Raw genomic sequence first — 19,973 nt, 5'->3', positions numbered from 1 at the left:
GAAGCAACCAACTGGTGAACAACATGAATTAAAATTGAAGACTGATGCTCAGAAGGATAATGAAGCTTCTACATCTGGTAAAGGAAAAGAAAATTTGTGTGATTATGAAGAAGAAGAAGAAGAAGAAGAAGAAAAAAAAAAAAGAGCTTTCAGAAGGCCAAAATCTGATCAAAAAGAAGCGTGATAAGGAGCTTGATAATCTGTTGCACCTTCGTAAAGAGTTAGAAGATAAGGAAAAGAAAGCTTAAATTGCCAAAGTAACTCTTAAGACTCAGAAGCCGCTCTTTCCTCCGTGGACGATGGAACAAATTCAGAAGGAGGCTATCGATGATCTGAACATTCATTGGCTGGACCCTTTGGTTTCCTTTGATCTGGACAATTCTTCGGAATCTCAACTAGATTTCCCTATAACTTTGAGGACATTTTTGTTTCGATGCTTTGAGAAGATTGAGAAGGCACCACTCTCGGACTATGATGTCAATCATAAGCTCTTCTCTTTCTATCTTAAATATGCCAAACCTCAGTTCCAGACTTGGAGTTTGCAGAAGATTGTTGCTCTGAAAGTTTATGCACCAGTTCCGACTGAAGACTTCATAAACATGAAGTTTAAAGGATTCTGAGGAGAAAGTCGTATTGAAGATGAGTTCCCTCTGTCTGACCTTCCCTAAATGAATTCATACAAATGGATTACATTGTACTTGATTGTGTCAAAAGATGAGAAGATTTATGAGCCTATCGTTGAACACCTGCGAAGGATGCTTATTTGCTACATGCACCTGTTCCGACTGAAGACTTCACAAACATTAAGTTTAAAGGATTCTGAGGAGAAAGTCGTATTGAAGATGAGTTCCCTCTGGCTGACCTTCCCTGCATGAATTCATACAACTGGATTACATTGTACTTGATTGTGTCAAAAGATGAGAAGATTTATGAGCCTATCGTTGAGCACCTACGAAGGATGCTTATTTGCTACATTCATGAAATTGCAAAAAAGGATGTAGAAATAGCGATGATTCTGAAGAAAAGGTCGGTTCCTAAGCATGAAGAAGAACCGAAGGATCTTTATAAGCTTAGGCTGGGTAAAATCCGAAAGGAAAATAGGTGTGTGGTATATCAACAAAAGGATAGTCAAAAAGTTCAGAAGAGTATGTTCTTCTTGCGAGACAAAACACCTATACTTAACTGTTTCTCTGAACTCAATCCTTGGTTTAACTGAAGCTTGTAAAGCTAACATCACCGCTAATCAAAAATGTTTCTCAGACATGATCAAATGGTACCTTACTGTCAGAAGCACCCTTCTGAATTTGATGTCAAGCTTGTTCAAGGTGCAGAAAAGACAACAGTGAGGAATCTCCTTTGCAATTTGACACAAAAGGGGGAGATTTTTGGGCTTGTTAATGTTGTGTCAAATATGTCTTATATAGGTTTATTGTAACTAGATGGTCCTGTCCATTCTCGTGTAGATGCTTATCGTCTAGCCTATAAATATTGCGTGCATGTATTATTAGGGTTAATGTTTAGTAGCCCTACATAGCTCTTATAGAGAAGTTCTCATTGAACACTTCTAGGGTTATTATAATCAAAGCATTCGACACTATTTTTATCATTGTTCTTGTCATTTATTTCACGTTATTCACTATGGAATCTATCGATCATATTTATTGTGTCCCACAATTAGTATCAAAGCAGGAGATAGTGTAATTAATTTGCTATTCTTCTGTCGAGTTTTTACTAGGGTCTATCAGTACCCTAACCCCCTCGGTTTTTGATGGTTCTACCACCATACAAGATTCCCCTCAACTTTCGACCTCTATTGGTCTGACAAATCCTTTGGTCACCATATACCCACCAGGTCTCGAATTGATTCCTTAAAACACAAATCGCTTTTCAACCTGTCCATATTATCCACTATTTCACATATATATTATTCCACTACACAGACATTATGTGGTCCTAATTATATGGAAACCATGAACTCAGATTTATATGCACTTCTTTACAACCACATACGAGATCTATTTGAGCACCACCTTCATGCTAACATTGTTGGATTTCATTAGCTTACCGTTACAAATTTAACGGTCATCAAATACTAATTTGATATATAAGTTAACTTGTTCCTTAGGGTTTCTCTTTCCAGTCGATCTTGGATTTCAATGACACGTTAACTCGCCATGATTCATACCAATCTAAGACCGACTTAGGTTCTTTCTTATCACTAGAATCATCCGTCGCCTATCGATTGAATTTATTATTACTGACTTACGTTCTTTTTTATACTTCCTTGGCGTTTTAGCTTGGGAACTTACCAAGCCTTTTCTTGTCATAAACTACTTGTCGCAAAAAAAACTCATTTCTCATGCTTATATGTCCATGTACAATCCTTTAAGCATGCCAACAGACACTAAGCCTAAACTCATCTACCACAAAAAGATTGTTGATAATCCAACAACATATTTGATTATAGTTAGGGCCCTGAAATATTTAACATTCACTCATCCATATAATCTTATGTGGTTCAATAGATATGTCTCTATATGCATGATATTCATGAACCTCACTTTCTTTCCCTAAAGTGTGCCATTCACTATCTACATGATGCTCTCATGCATGGCCTTTATCTCTATACTTCTTTTGTTGATCATTTGGTTTCTTACTTCGTTGTTGACTAGGTTGGTCATCCTCAAACTCACCGTTCCACTTTTGGGGTATGTATCTTTATTAGTGATAACCTTATTTCTTGGTATTCTAAACGATGCATGTTGTATTCCATTTTGGTGTTGAAGCTAAGTACATGGGCTATCAAATATTGTAGTTTAAGTTGCAAGAATTAAAAATCTTAAACTCTGGTTGTCATGCTCTCTCTATCATATTATTATTTATAATTACAATGTTAGTTTCATTTATTTAGCTTATAAATCAACTCAACACCAAGGAACGAATCATCTGGAAATATACTTATACCTTGTTAAGGAGCCTTTTGCTATCAAACATCTGCATGTTTTACATGTCCGTTCAACTCGTCAGTTTTCATACATCTTTACAAAAGGACTACCTTCGTAGTTTTTTTACTTCAAAGATAGTTTGAGTAATCCTGAACATTCTTCTTAAACTCAACGCTTATGTTAAAGTGTAGTGTATAGTTTCTCTTTTTTGTATCAGTTTATATAGTTTAAGGGCCATCATGTAATATGTTGTCCAATTTATATCGTGATTTATGCAATACAAACTCTACGGGGATTCTTATAGTCCAATTAGAAACACAATAACAAGGAGGTTCATTAGTGAAATGCAAGATGGAGTGGTGCCCTATTAGATATTATTTTTCAACACATTTTACAACCTAACATAACTGATGAATCAAGAATTCAATTAACGAATTAAAATGTGGAATGAAATGAGCAATGACGTAGTAAATATGATTTAGCTCTTTGATTGATTCGAACAAAGGTTACAAAACAAGGAACTAATATGTGAGACTTATAAGCACAATGAAGTATAGAAACTTGTAAGCTAATCTACGGGCACACACACACTCACACACATACATATATAAATTGTACTACCCGTAACCTAATCTACAAAACACCCTTCGGATTTGGACCACATCACAACATGAATTGTACTACTCAACAATAACATCCGTAATGAGGCCCAAATCAACTTGGTTAGTGATTTTCTATATTGCTTCACAATGTAGTTGTGATTAATCGAGTATGAGAATCAAATCAGAGTAAAAGATGAACACGAGAAGTAAATAAGGTCTGGTTCAGCTCATATTACTTCCAGTGAACACGAGTACAAAACGATAGTAAAATGGGAAAACTCTACTATCCACTCTATGTTCAGTTCCTATTTATAGGAGGCTGAAAGTACAAAAAATACTAAGGCTAGACTTTAAGCTTCGTTAAACAGATGCCTTAGCAAATACATAAGAAAACATACGAAACAGACAATTACACAGACTTCGACATATTACAAGACATTTCGACTCTACAATCTCCCCCTTTGTAATCATGTCGAACTTCTCAATTCGTGAGAATCTGTGCAGCAAAATGCATCATCCTTCGTATCTCCGAGTACCATGTCATTATCGTCCTTAACTCCACTTTATCTACATCATTGTTCTTCTTGCAATTATTCATACGAACAATGAAGTTCGTATATTGCAAAGTCGTATATCTTTCTATCTCAGAAGACTGGAATAAAAACCTCTTAGCTTTGCCATTTTTGTCTTTTCCAGCAAAGACCAATCCAAAAGGTTTTAAGCATATCTCCCCATCAACATATTTCTTCAGTTCTGCCTGAGTCTTCGACAATTCCATAGCAACTTTCACTTCCTTCCCAAGAGCCGTTGACAATTCAACATCAGTCAAGGCTAGACAATCATAATAATTGTCTATGAAAATTTTGATATGACCAAGACCTAGTCTCAAAATTTCCTTGTCAGTTCCTTGAAGTTGCAAAGCCTCCATGTCTTTCAAAATTATTGCAACTTGAATCAGATCATTCAAGTTCATGAGAGGAAAATCTGCTATCGAGAAATCACATGCAACATTGTTTGCTCTAACAACATGATAACGAAAATTTTGTATCATGTTCTCAAACATTACATCTTTCGTGATACTAAACACCTTTTTGATCTTGATGAGTGACCACACTTCTTCTTGTTTCTTTCCCACAACATCATGAAATCGAAGTTTCATATGAAGAAAATCATATTCGTTCTTGAACTTCTCTATCACCTTATACTGATCAATAATGAACATCATTTCATTAACAGGAAAGTCGAGTTGATTCATATATGAATTTTCGATAGAATAATTCCTTCGTGGTTTCTTCTCAAATGCATACATTTGATTGTATGACACTCTGGCTTCAATGTTTTTGTAGCTATGCAACTTCTTTGGATCTCCCTTATCCATATCAGGTGGATCATTCTCACGAAGCCTCATAATGCTTTGAATATGTCTTTGTTTTTTCCATTTCAGCTTCTATCTCAGCCTTCTTCTCTTCTTTCGATTTTTCAACCACAATTACTTTTCCTTTATCTCTATCAACTTCTGAAACCTTTGGCTTTGACGAACTTGAACTCCCTCCTTCAGTTGTCGAACCAAACACAATCCCCTTCAGAATGGGTCTTGTTGTTGTCTTGATGGTTTCTGTTGTATTCACCTTTGGAACTATAGGAATTGTGACTTGAGTAGATACAACTTCCGTTACTTCACCAGCAGTACTAACAATCTTCTCAATCTTTTTCGGCTTATCAACTTCGTTTGTAATTTTTGATGATTTGCCTTCTTGAATTTTCCTTTCTCCCCCTTGCACCCCTGTGACAACAGGTGGGGCACCAGTGGGTAACATGTTTGCAAACTTCGAAATAGGAGCAACCGCCTTCTGAATGGCTTGATCCAAACTATGTAACTTCTGAGTTAAAAACTCAGGAGTTAAAAATGAAGTCGGAGCTGGCTTCGATACTAACTCTTTCAGTTTACCAAGCAAAACACCCATCTTTTCGAAATTCTGAGCATCTGCTGTATCCTTTGTGTCAACCTTGGGAGTTAATGCTTGATACCATTCAACAACCGTTCGAACTGCAGCCGCTATAGTATCAACATTCGACTTGATTGTCGAATAATTGGAATTCAGCTCACTCAGTTCTTTGGAAACTTCAACCTTCAGCTCCTCAAGTTTTCGATTAACATCTCCCGTACTGTCTTGACATCTTTAACAAAAACAACATGTCGTTCTTTTGCTGTCAAACGAAGATCTTTAAGTGCAAATTTGAACGAATTAGTTTGAGCTTTGACTCTCAATTCGTTACTTTTATCCATAACATCCAATTGCTTCTGTAGTTGAAGCTCTACAGCTTTTAGCATCACATCAACTTCTATCCCTGACACTGAACTCTTTGCTCTGGAATCAGCTTGTAATTGAAGAATAGAATTGAGTTTGCGATTGAGAATTTTGAACTGCTTCCCCGACATCATCATATGATCATGTATGTTCTCCTCTTCGGAATCAAATTGCAAATCAGCAAAAGTTCCTCCGAAACCTCCTCCATCTGTTTCATCATCGGAAGTTGGTTTTGGTGGATCGGCGGAATATGATGGGAAAAGTGTAGTGAAGGGTTGGTTTAAGACTTGATCGAAAGTTGATGAAGGAGTGGTAGTGGAAACGGGTGTAATAAGAGGTGGAAGTGAAACAAAAGTACTTGAAATAGGTTCAGGAATACCTTGAGATGATGGATTAACACTTACCACAACATTTGGATCTGTATTTGATACGTTTGCAACAATTGGAGAAATTGGAACTGTTTCAGGAATGGATTTGGGTACAACAGTTTCGAGTGGAACTGTTGTTGTTGGCATCGAAACATTTTCAAGGATTAGTGGTTGTGAGACTTTTGGGGAATTCGAACCCAAAGGTGATTCTGGAATGATCTCACTATCTGATGACTCTTCACGAACCACCAGCTTTCGTTTCTTCCTCTTCTTGTTGATATGTTTCGCCACATCCTCAGCTCTTCACTTCTTGGAGGATGGGGAAACGGGTGCAGGAATCTCACAAACTTTCACTCCTTGGCGGTTAAGCTGAGGTTTGCGAATAGTTGGAGATTGATCTGTTGATGAAGTTATTTTCTAATAAGCGAAATTCCTCAATCTTTTGAACACACCTGATTTCGAAGGGATGAATTCCTTTGAAGATTCAGGAACAACCTTCTCCTTAGGCTTCTCAGTTTCAATTGCAATCTTCTTAGGAGATTTAGTCTTAGGTTGTTTCTTAGGAGTTTCTTGAACAACAACCTCTTCTGAAACCTTCTTCGACTTCTTTGACTTCTTGGATGAACCTTCATCACTTGTTTTCAGCAAAATCCCAGTTTCGATTGAAGGATTAACATGTTGCAAGTATGCCACCAATACAGAATTTGTTGGATCAACTTTTGTCAACATCCCATCAAGAATTCGAGCAACGTTTGGGAATACTTCTGTATCATCTGCAACAGTCTTTGGAAAATGGTATTTCACAAATTCTGCCTTAGCCTCATCAGCAGGAACTGGAATACCTTCCTTCTCATATACATACATAAGAACCAAACTCCAGTAACGTGCACACGAAATTCCTTTTACCACATTCGTGTTTTCCAGTCTCTTGATAAATTCTTTCCAAATCTGAGTAGCATAATCAACATTGAGGTCATAGTTCAACCCTACTACCATAGCATAAACTTCCATTCTCCCCTTATCAAGCCCTACACTTCGCCCAGTTAAGCAACGAAGGTATATCCCAAACAAAAAATTCCATGTGCAAGGAAGACCAGATTTCTTGAAATCACTGATCTTAACGAGTGGTGGCTGATGACCCATCTCGTTAAAAATAAACATAACTTGATCAGCAGTAGGTTTAAAGAATGGAGGTGAATTTGGAATTACCAAGATTTAGGTAAACAACTTCTTCGTGAGTCGAATTCGCTTTTCATTCACCAGATTGAATGTGATTACATCACTGGCTTTGCTGTAAGAAGCAGTGGAATCAACCATTGATAACCATGACAACGGGACTTCAAAAGCATTGAACATCGCACTTGCGAGACCTGAATGTTGAAGAGCAACAATCAGCATCTTGACTTCTTCTGGATACAATGACACATCTCCTTCGACCTGATAGTTGGTGCTTTGAATCTTCATAAGTGGTTGAGATGCAATATCTTTAGTAGTGGTGGTTGGATCAGCCGCCATTGATTAGGGTTTTGAAAAAATCTTGAAGAACAGAGAAATTTAGGGCTTTGTGATCGTCTGAGAATTTGAACGCGTAATTATAAAAGGAGATTATAATTTCCTTTTATATGTAACCCCTATTAAACTCCAAACGTTTTCTTGAAAGAGTAAGCCACGTCTGTCCTTGAAAGTCGCACCACTAGCCGTTAAACACGCCATGTCAGATAAAGTGCCTTGAAAGTCAGGCCACGTTGCCAAACCGTCACATCAAACTGTTCGTGAGTACCAAGTGGATAAGATCGAAAACCTTCGGCATGGAGGTTAGGCTCTTTCATCTTTGGGATTAGAGACGAAGTCATATGCCAGACTGTCGAAATCATCAGCCTGAGTTGGTAATACTCAGAACCTCAAGGATTTCGTGAGTGCAGTGTGCCAATAGAATAAGTTAAGAAGCAAACTAACGAAAATTTGGGATATGTGATGTCGAAAAATAAAATTTCGACACAAAGGCAGTTAAACCCCGGGCAAAGGTTGCTTCGTTAATTATCAAGAGAGATAATCCACAGCTTGTGTATGTTCCCGTGAATTTCAATCGAATACTTGTAGAGAAGTATCGAAGGGCTTCTTTTTCAAGGCTTCGTGGGTGGCTTAAAAATTTCGTTACATATTAACCTAAACATAAGGTGAGTAATTGTAACAGAAATTACCTGTTTGACCAGTGTAGTCAGTGACAAGTATGCTTTGATTGAAAATTTGAAAGTGACAATTGAAAGAATTGATACTCCCATGAAAATCATATTCAAAGAAAAATTGTTTTCGGCTAGATCCTGTTGGGTAACAAATGTCGTGGGTTTCGACTATTTGATCAAGATCACACAAAAGAATTGAATATGATTTGGAGTTTCGAAAGTTGGTACTGAAAAAAAATGTTTCGTTAAATCTGGAACATAGCTCCCCGTCAATTCCTTAAATGGTTTCGATAATGTGGGTTTCACTTTCATCACGGCCTCATGATGTTAGATCATTAACACAGAAGTTTTATATATCTAAGTCATGATTGGTTTGATCAATGACCTCTTGGACATACGTCATTGTGTGTGAAATGTATTAGAAGTTTGAGATGAAAAAGGTTGTTTAACGAATTCAATTGTACCTCTGTTATGCTTAGACTAAACAGAAAACTCTTAACTCATTTGAGAAGAGTTAGGTAGCTCAGTAGACTAATGTGAATGCAAACCTGATTGGGAAGAAATTTTCGTAATGAAAAATTTCATTAAGGCTTTCGAAATCACACATTGAGTCAATGGAGGCTTGGGTCGACATGCTGCAGCATGCTTCTAGGGAAATTAAAACAAATAACAAAAATAAAATCTTTTTGGAATTTTTGATTTTTCGAAAAGAATACAAACTAACGAAAATATTTTTGGTTTTTCTAATTTTTCGAAATTTAAAAAATAAACGAAAACTTAAGAATGTACCAAACTGACAAAATTTTTCTTCCCCAAAAGTCGAAAACGAAGCGTATCGAAGCGCTGAATATGAACAGTAACCTCTGAATGGTTAATACTATGCGCCTCTGAATCATTCAATGATGCCTCTCAATCGACACTTTTTCACTCTTCTTTCTTTGTTATTCTTTCGAAAGTAGTCCTGGAACTGAACTCGCTTCAATCATTCCCAATCCTGTCAAAATTCGAACAAATGATTTTTCGTCCAATGCTTTTGTAAAAATATCAGCAAGCTGATCAGTTGTTTTTACAAAATGAACTTCAATATTGTCATCTTCTACATGATCTTTAATAAAATGATAACGAAGTGCAATATGTTTGGTTTTCGAATGTTGTACTGGATTATGAAAAATGCGTATAGCACTTTGTGAATCACAATACAATGGAATCTTTTTCATATTAATTGCATAATCAGGCAATTGACTCTGGATCCAAATGATTTGCGAAGTGCAAGCGGCAGCTGCAACATACTTAGCTTCAGCAGTAGAAATTGCAACACAAGTTTGCTTTTTCGATTGCCAACTTACAAGCTTCCCATCTAACAATTGACATCCACCACTTGTACTTTTTCGATCAAGTGTACATCCTCCCAGATCTGCATCTGAAAACGCTTGAATGAAAAATCCTGATTTCGAAGGATACCACAATCCTAACGAAATTGTCCCCTTGAGATAACGAAAAATATTTTTCACTACAGTCAAGTATGGTTCTCTTGGATTTACTTGATACCTATCACAATTACATACAGAAAACATGATATCAGGTCTCCTTGCAGTAAGATAAATTAATGAACCTATCATACTCCTGTATAATGTAAGATCAACCGCAGGTATGTCTAACGAAGGATTTAGCCTTGTTCCAACCGTCATTGGTACTCTTAACTTCGTGCTATTTGTCATTCCAATTTTTTCGAGCAAATTCCTGGTATATTTTTCTTGATTGATGAAAATTCCTTCTCAGCTTTGATGAATGTTTAAACCAAGAAAATTATTGATTTTACCCATCATGCTCATTTCGAATTGGCTTTTCATCAAACATTCGAATTCATTAGACAAAGAGGGGTTAGTAGAGCCAAAAATAATATCATCGACATAAATTTGAACAAGCGTTAGATGATTCCCAACTTTCTTTCGAAATAATGTGGTGTCAACTGATCCTTTTTTAAATTTCGATTGTTTTAAGAAACTGGTAAGTGTTGCATACCATGCTCTTGGTGCTTGTTTTAACCCATATACTGCTTTATCTAAAATATACACATTATCAGGATATTCTTCATTTATGAAACCTGGAGGTTGTTCAACATAAACTGTTTCTTCGAGTTCACCATTGAGAAAAGCACATTTCACATCCATTTGATAAACATCAAAATCTTTGTGAGCTGCATAAGCCAAAAATATTCGAACAGCCTCGAGTCTTGCGACAGGGGCAAAGGTTTCTTCATAATCGATACCTTCTTGTTGTGAATATCCTTTAACTACTAATCGTGCTTTATTTCGAACAATATTTCCATCCTTGTCGGTTTTGTTTTTGAAAATCCATTTTAATCCGACAACTGAAACATTCTTAGGTTTAGGAATTAACCTCCAAACCTTGTTTCTATTGAACTCAACAAGTTCAGATTGCATTGCAACAACCCAATCTGAGTGTTCCATTGCAACCTTAACTGTCTTTGGTTCTATTTTCGAAATGAAAACATTGAACATGCAAAATTCTTGACGAGCATTCAGTACCTCATTCTTTGCACGAATTTGAGCTCTAGTCAAAACTCCATCTTGTGGATTCCCAATGACTTGTTCTTTTGGATGATTTCTTGTCCATTTTTCCAATGGTGGATATGCTGGATCAAAGTCCAAAGGTGCATCTTCGTACATTTCTTCATTTTCGGATCCTGCAACAGAATTATTATCATTTGGTTCATGAAATTCATCATTTTCATCAAGATTTATGGTTTCAGTATCATTATGCTCCCCCTCGACATAATTGTTATCATGACGCTCCCCCTCGAAACTTTAATTTACACTGCTATTCTCCCCCTCGAAAGGATGTTCCCCCTCAACAGTTAAAGGAATATTCAAGTGCTCCCCCTCCACTTGAGCATCTAGCATACTTTCACCATTAGCAGTTGTATTTGATGTGATTGTTGAATCATCAGTATGCTTCGAAGATTCAGGAGTTTGATTATTAGCAGCATGGCCTTCAGCATCTACAGCTCTATCTGGAACACCAAAAATTAAATCATAATCAAAATCAGATGAACTAGAACTTTCAGATTCATCATTTGGTTCATTAAGTATTGGTTTTTGTTCGAAATGTTTTTCAACTTGTTTCACATAGTAATCATCAAAAGTGAGGTTAAACGTTTCTTCAACTTTTCTTGTTCGCTTATTCAACACTCTTTATGCAACCGAATTATTTGCATATCCCAAAAATATTCCTTCATCAGCCTTAGCTTGAAATTTCAAAAGATTATCTTTGAGATTCATGATAAAACACCTGCAACCAAACACATGAAAGAATTTGACATTAGGTTTTCGGTTATTTATAATTTCATACGGAGTTATATTGAAACGACGATGATGAATAAAAGATCTATTCTGAGTAAAACATGTTGTCGAAACTGCTTCTGCCCATAGATATTGAGGAAGATTCGCATATGTCAACATTGTTCTTGCTGCTTCGCAAAGAGAGATATTCCTCCTTTCAACCACACCATTTTGTTGTGGTGTATATGGCGATGAGAAATTATGCGAAATTCCTTTTTCAGTTAAGAACAAATCGAGCACATTGTTTTTAAACTCGGAACCATTATCACTTTTGATTTTATGAACATTTCTTTTCAGACCTGTCTCAATTTTCTTGATAAATTCAATCATTGTTTCAGCGACTTCAGATTTTAACCTGAGAAAATACACCCAAGTAAATCGTGAAAAATCATCAACAATAACCAAAATGTACCGTTTCTTGTTGAGAGTTTCAACAGTTGATGGTCCACAAAGGTCAATATGAAGAAGTTCCAGCGGTTCAACAATTTTCGAATCTATGACAATTAGATGTCCTTTTCGATGTTGTTTTCCTTGTTCACAAGCTGCACATAAAGTTGATGGGTTTTCAGCATTCTAACACTCCTATGGTGTACATGCAACCCTAGAAACCTTGGATCTATGTTTGACTAAGATACATGCAAATAATTATTTTTCCAGGGTTCTTATCCTAACTAGCATGGCATGGGGTACTTGAATCAAATAAAACTAGTAGAATTACTTACCTTGTAGTAGTAGTTGATTGCTTGGAGTTTTAGAGCCTAGCACCAATAATGTGGATGCCTCAAATGGAAGTCACAAATCACCACAAACTTGGAAACTTGAGAGAATAGTCACAAACTTCTTGAAATCGGCCCTCTTAGTTTACACACATCAACTAGTGCAATTTCAAGAACCAAAGCCTCCTTTATATAGTGTGGTGGATTAGGGTTACATCCATGTAAACCCTAATACCCATGTCTTTTCATTTCCATGAGATCCATGGGTTAAAGCTCCATGGAGTATCCATGGACTTTCCATGCAAGCCTAGCCCATTCCAAATAAGCATTAGCCCACACTATATAAATACAAGAGCCCATATTTAATTAGTCATACTTTTGATCTCTAAATTAATTATAGATCAACACTAATTAAATAATATGATTTTATATTAATATATTAGAACTTATAATATATTAATAAATCATAACTTATACTATTCTCAAAAGATTATCCGTAAATTGTTCGGGTGAAGTGCAACCCAAATGGACCATGCCGGGTCGGGTCAAGTACATACCAAATATAGTTATGGACTTAGACACTATATCCAACAGTCTCCCACTTGGATAAGTCTAATAACTATAGTTGCAAGTATGACTTCAGGAACCGATCAGCAATCGTAGCTCTTTAAACTCTGTTGAACTATGAAGCACCATTTTAGATAAGTGATCATATAATCCTCTGTTCTAGATATCAGCCGGACAAATACATGGAACATGGTCTTGCTTATTGTCCATCATTTGTTTCCCGATTTCCGATTTGTTTGACATAGAACTTAACTGAACACATCAATCTAGTTCTGACCGGGCCCAGTACATAGGTCAAAACAAAATCATCGAGGGGCCCAGATATCGCTTCTAATCCTAGAAGGAACAGATAAACTTCGACTCATATGTTTGCTCTACTACTTGTTGAATTACACACAAAAGCACGGTTTATAACATCGAGTTACCAATGCGTTTTCGTGCAATCAATGCATAACCAACTCATAGGCAACAAACATATCTCTAGGTTTGAAGACTTATATGATATTACCATCTGACGATCACTCGAGATAAATTCCATGAAGTGATACAAGTGAGCGTGGGTTGAATCCAATACTCAGAACTTATGAGCACTCATGAGTGTTGTAGCCCCGCTTTGTCTAACATCTTAGACCTCTACAAGACAACCCATGACAGTCTTGATTCATATCTACTTCCAACATATGACCGACTGTGGAGAGTTTGAATAATATGATATAAACCATAACATACTTATTCTGGAAGTCAAAACATGCAAAAAGAAATAATAGTAAACGATTGACAAGAGATAGCAACACTTTACTCATAAATAACAGCTTTTATTTATCATCAAATGTCAATTACATTTTACAAATTTCAAGATTATCTAACTACTAAAACTAATATCATCCTTCAACCCTATGCTCCGAGCATGCTGGAGATGCTTAGCCCGAGTCAGTCCCTTCGTGAGGGAATCTGCTGGGTTCTCATCCGATGATACCCTCTTTGCCACGAGGATTCCTTCTTTTATTCGATGTCTAATGAAGTGATATTTTCTGTCAATGTGTCTAGATCTCCCATGATCTCTTGGTTCCTTGGCTAAGGCAACCGCACTATTGCTGTCACAGAAAATCTCCATTGGCTCCTTTATAGCTGGTACAACTCCAAGGTCTCCGATGAAGTTCTTTAGCCATATAGCCTCCTTTGCTGCCTCGCTTGCTGCTATATACTCTGATTCACAAGTGGAATCAGCCACTGTCGCCTGCTTGGAACTTTTCCAAGTAATTGCCCCTCCGTTTAGAGTAAAGACCCAGCCTGACTGAGAGCGGAAATTATCCCTGTCAGTCTGAAAGCTAGCATCACTGTACCCTACAACTCTCAAGTCCTCACTGCCACCGAGGGTAAGGACCCAGTCCTTAGTCCTCTGTAGGTACTTGAGGATATTCTTTACCGCAGTCCAGTGTGCCTTGCCAGGGTTCCCCTGATACCTGCTAACCATGCTCAAAGAAAAGGCTACATCAGGTCGAGTACACGTCATAGCATACATGATCGATCCTACAGCTGAAGCATAAGGTATTCGACTCATTTCTGCTATCTCAGCCTCAGTACTAGGGCTTTGTGTCTTACTCAATCTGGAGTTACTCTAGATGGGTAACTCTCCTTTCTTGGAGTTATGCATGTTGAACCTTTTCAACACTTTGTCCACATAGGTGCTTTGACTAAGTCCAATTAGTCTTTTACTCCTGTTTCTCAAAATCCTTATCCCTAGGATATAGGCAGCTTCTCCAAGGTCCTTCATAGCGAAACACTTCTCAAGCCAGGACTTTACTTCCTGTAGGGTTGGGATGTCATTTCCTATGAGTAGTATGTCATCCACATACAGTACCAAAAGGCTGACTATACTCCCACTAGCCTTGATATAGACACAAGATTCATCTTCACTCCTTGAAAAGCCAAATTCTTTGACTTTCTCATCAAAGCAAAGATTCCATCTGCGAGGTGCCTGTTTTAATCCATAAATGGATTTCTCGAGCTTACACACTCTACTGGGGTACTCTGTACTGACAAAACCCTCTGGCTGAACCATGTAAACATCTTCAGCCAACTTTCCATTAAGGAAAGCGGTTTTGACATCCATTTGCCATATTTCATAATCATGAAATGCAGTAATGGCTAACAGAACCCTAATAGACTTAATCTTGGCCATTGGTGAAAAGATCTCATCATAATCAACTCCCGGAGTTTGAGAATAACCCTTTGCAACCAGTCGTGCCTTATAAGTGTGTACATTACCATCCATGTCGGTCTTCTTCTTGAAGATCCATTTGCACCCAACTATCTTACGATCAGGTACATTGTCAACCAAGTTCCAAACTTGATTGTCATACATGGACTGTATCTCGCTATCCATAGCCTCTTTCCATTTAGCAGCCTCAGGGCCTGTCATGGCTTCCGTGTAGCTGTTAGGCTCATCCAGATTTACCAGTGTGTTATCACTGATAAGTGTCTCACCTTCTGCAGTAATATAAAAACCATAATAATGCTCAGGTGCATTCCTAACTCTGGTGGAACGCCTCAGAGGTATAGATTCTTCAGTCGGCTCAACAGGAGTTTCCTCCTCAGGTTGAGGGCTAGGGTTTGAGGTTCCTTCACCACTTGACTCTTGAATTTCCTCAAGGTCAATTTGCCTCCCACTGTCTCCTTGGCTCATTAATTCTCTCTCTCGAAAGAATCCTCTTATTGCTACAAAGACCACATTATCACTGGGCCTGTAGAAGATGTAACCAAAGGATTTCTGTGGGTAGCCGATGAAAATACACCTTTCGCTTTGGGGTTTGAGCTTATCGTGAGTCTCGCGTCTCACGAAAGCCTCGCAACCACAAATGTTGATGTGGTCTAGATTGGGAACTTTTCCAGTCCACACCTCGTGAGGTGTTTTGGCAACCTGCTTTGTAGGGACTAGATTAAGGATATGGGCGGCAGTCTCTAAGGCATACCCCCAAAATGAGATTGGTAGCGAAGCTCGACTCATCATGGAACGAACCATGTCCAACAAGGTCCGATTGCGCCTCTCAGCTACACCATTCAACTGTGGTGTCCTAGGAGGTGTCAATTGTGAGACAATCCCACATTCCTTAAGATAGTCAAGGAACTCAGTACTAAGATACTCACCACCACGATCGGATCGAAGCATGTTAATGTTCCTGCCCAACTGATTCTCCACTTCTTGCTTAAACTCTTTGAATTTCTCAAAGGTTTCTGACTTATGCTTGATTAGGTAGACATATCCATATCTACTAAAATCATCAGTAAAAGTTACATAGAACCGATTAGCATCTCTTGTGGCGGTTCTGAAGGGTCCACACACATCCGTGTGTATGAGGTCCAACAAACCTTCACCCCTAGCACAAGTGCCAGTAAAAGGTGACTTTGTCATTTTACCAAGCAAACAAGATTCACAACTAACATCTGACTTTAGGTCAAATGACTCCAAGACTCCATCCTTTTGGAGTTGGCCTATGAGTTTCTTGCTTACATGTCCAAGACGACAATGCCATAAGGATGCTTTATCTAAGCTAGTGGAAGAGTTAATACATAATACATTATTTCCTAGATTATCTACAACAGATACAGTTTCATACACGCCATCACAAGGTAATGCTTTAAAATAAAGAACATTATTAAAGAAAGCATCAATACTACCATTATTATTATCAAAATAAAAGGTAAAACCTTGTTTATACAATGCATGAAAGGAAATAACGTTTCTTGCCATTTCTGGCGAATAATAACATTTATTCAAATCTAATGTAAACCCACTATCTAGCACTAAGGAATAAACTCCTATCTTGGTGACAGGTGACGCTTTCCTGTTTCCCATGATCAAGTTTATCTTTCCCTGCTCCACATTCTCACTTCTTTTTAGTCCCTGCAAATCACAACATATGTGAATACCACAACCTGTATCAAGGACCCAAGACTTAGAATGAGGTGAGTTATTAGACAATATAGTGTATATACGTGCATGGTTGGGTTTTACTTTCCCATCCTTCAAATCTTGCTGGTACTTTGGGCAGTTTCGCTTCCAGTGCGACTTTTCATGGCAATAGAAGCATTCAGCCTCATTAGGGTTAGCAGAAGGAGTGACAAAACCTTTCTTGGTTTTGCTTGAAGAGGAGCCTTCAAGGGTCTTACCCTTGGTACCCTTAGAAGGGTTCTTTCTCTTCTTCCCTTTTCCATGCCCGATTGCCAAGACATTGGCCGGAGTTGGAGTAGGAGTAGGAGTAGTAACAACCGACTTACCCTTTAGACCACTTTCGGCGGTCTTCAAGAGTCCTTGAAGTTTGCTGAGGGTGACTTCTTCCTTGTTCATGTGATATGTCATGCGGAATTGATCATAACACGATGGCAAGGAGTGCAAAATGATGTCTATTGCTAACTCCTCAGGGAAGTTCACATTCAGCTTCAGTAAACGGTCCACATACCTTTGCATTTTCTGCATGTGGCCCGTGATGGGTTCACCATCCTTCATTCGGGTTGTTATCATGGAGGAGATTATTTCATATCGCTCTTGACGAGCACTTTGATGGTAGCGGTCCATCAAGTCATGGTGCATCTCAAAAGGATAATAGTCCTCATAGGACTTTTCGAGCTCGACTGTCATGGTGGCCATCATGATGCATGCCACTTTTGTAGCATCTCTTTCATGTACCTCATATTCAGCAAGCTCTTCAGGAGTAGCAGTTGGCTCGGGTACCTTCAGCTCCTTGTCGAGAACATATTCTTTGTTCTCATACCGAGTGACCATCCTGATGTTTCTGATCCAATCTGTAAAGTTGGACCCATCAAAGATGACTCTCCCACAAAGATTCATGAGAGAGAAGGAGCTAGTAGGGTTTGAGCCAGAAGCATTGTTATTGGAAGACATCTGAAGAGAAGAGGGAATAGATTAGATTAGATATAGAGATAGTCCTTAACAAAACACCCAAATGTAATATTAAGGCTAGGACCCAACACAATATTTTATAACTTAGAAGAGGGATGCCGTAATCTAAGCTATAAGATATTTGAAGGTAGGTGAATGACGATTCATCAATTTCCACCATGAAAAACAAAATATTTAATTAGGTTTTAATTGGTTTAGAAACTCCTAGATTCTTTGAGATTCATTGAACTTTCTTCAATGGCATGTTTCAATCTCGAGTGTGCCCTTCAAGTTTTGTGACTGGGATGCCGAGGATCACAAAACAAGGTGTGAAGTAACCCTGCAAATTACTTGGTACCCTTAATGTATTACCCCTCAATCGATCTGCCGGTTAACCACACACGCTCCATCGATACTATGATAAACATTAAGTCACCCTTTACCTACCTTGTTAAGTTCAAGTTAGTGTGCCGGTTAACCACACACGCTCCACTAACGACTTAAACAAAGTGTAAAGTGTAATTTCATGGATTAGCACCTTATTCACATTTTCCTAAAATAACTAAGATTGGGAATTCAATAAAGTTTAGTTACTTTGGTATTATCATTATACTTTTAATGAGAATTTATAAGTCCTTGTCCTACCCGTTCGGCTAACGACCCTCCACCGATCAAGGAAGCGGTGGGTGAGAGTGGACACCCATTAAGTTGCCATTTTATAGGCAACAACCTTATACCCCCCTTATAGACCGGCTTCGTGAATGAGGCGTACTAGCAGTAAGACGACTTGATCTTATACATATATAAATATTATTAAACTTATAATATTATAAAGTATAAGGGTTGAATTTTAACTTTTAAAATTCTAGGGGTTGGAACTAAAGTTTTTAATATGACTTTACATGTTCCAAAACTTGAGGGCAGGTTTTGTAAACTTTCAAAACTTTTCATTTCTCATAATTTATGAGTTAATGGTTATTAAAAATGAAGACTCTTCATTTTTTGTAACCTATGTGTTCTTTTAATGGTTATTTATAAATGTGACTTTTGGTTATCCATAACTTAAGAACTAGTTATGGACTCCATTAAAACACATAAAGATCAAGAATTAATCTAATCAATTATTAGCACATAATTTCTATGATCTTCTAAAGCCATATGTTTATGAATGTTCATATCAAAAATTTCAAGAATCGTAAGTACATATACAAAACTTGAAATTTTGATACGAGCTTTTGAACAAAACTTCGATTTTCAAGTTTTTTTTTTTTTTTTGCATCAAGTATCAAATAAACAAACCAGGCTCTGATACCACCGATGGGTTTTCAGCATTCTAACACTCCTATGGTGTACATGCAACCCTAGAAACCTTGGATCTATGTTTGACTAAGATACATGCAAATAATTATTTTTCCAAGGTTCTTATCCTAACTAGCATGGCATGAGGTACTTGAATCAAATAAAACTAGTAGAATTACTTACCTTGTAGTAGTAGTTGATTGCTTGGAGTTTTAGAGCCTAGCACCAATAATGTGGATGCCTCAAATGGAAGTCACAAATCACCACAAACTTGGAAACTTGAGAGAATAGTCACAAACTTCTTGAAATCGGCCCTCTTAGTTTACACACATCAACTAGTGCAATTTCAAGAACCAAAGCCTCCTTTATATAGTGTGGTGGATTAGGGTTACGTTCATGTAAACCCTAATACCCATGTCTTTTCATTTCCATGAGATCCATGGGTTAAAGCTCCATGGAGTATCCATGGACTTTCCATGCAAGCCTAGCCCATTCCAAATAAGCATTAGCCCACACTATATAAATACAAGAGCCCATATTTAATTAGTCATACTTTTGATCTCTAAATTAATTCTAAATTAATTATAGATCAACACTAATTAAATAATATGATTTTATATTAATATATTAGAACTTATAATATATTAATAAATCATAACTTATACTATTCTCAAAATATAGTTATGGACTTAGACACTATATCCAACAAAAGTATCATTGTC

Source organism: Lactuca virosa, chromosome 8, assembly GCF_052849685.1.
Source record: "Lactuca virosa cultivar CGN04683 chromosome 8, Lactuca_virosa_CGN04683_v6, whole genome shotgun sequence".
NCBI classification, from domain to species: Eukaryota; Viridiplantae; Streptophyta; class Magnoliopsida; order Asterales; family Asteraceae; genus Lactuca; species Lactuca virosa.
Note: the sequence above shows the minus strand (reverse complement) of the source record.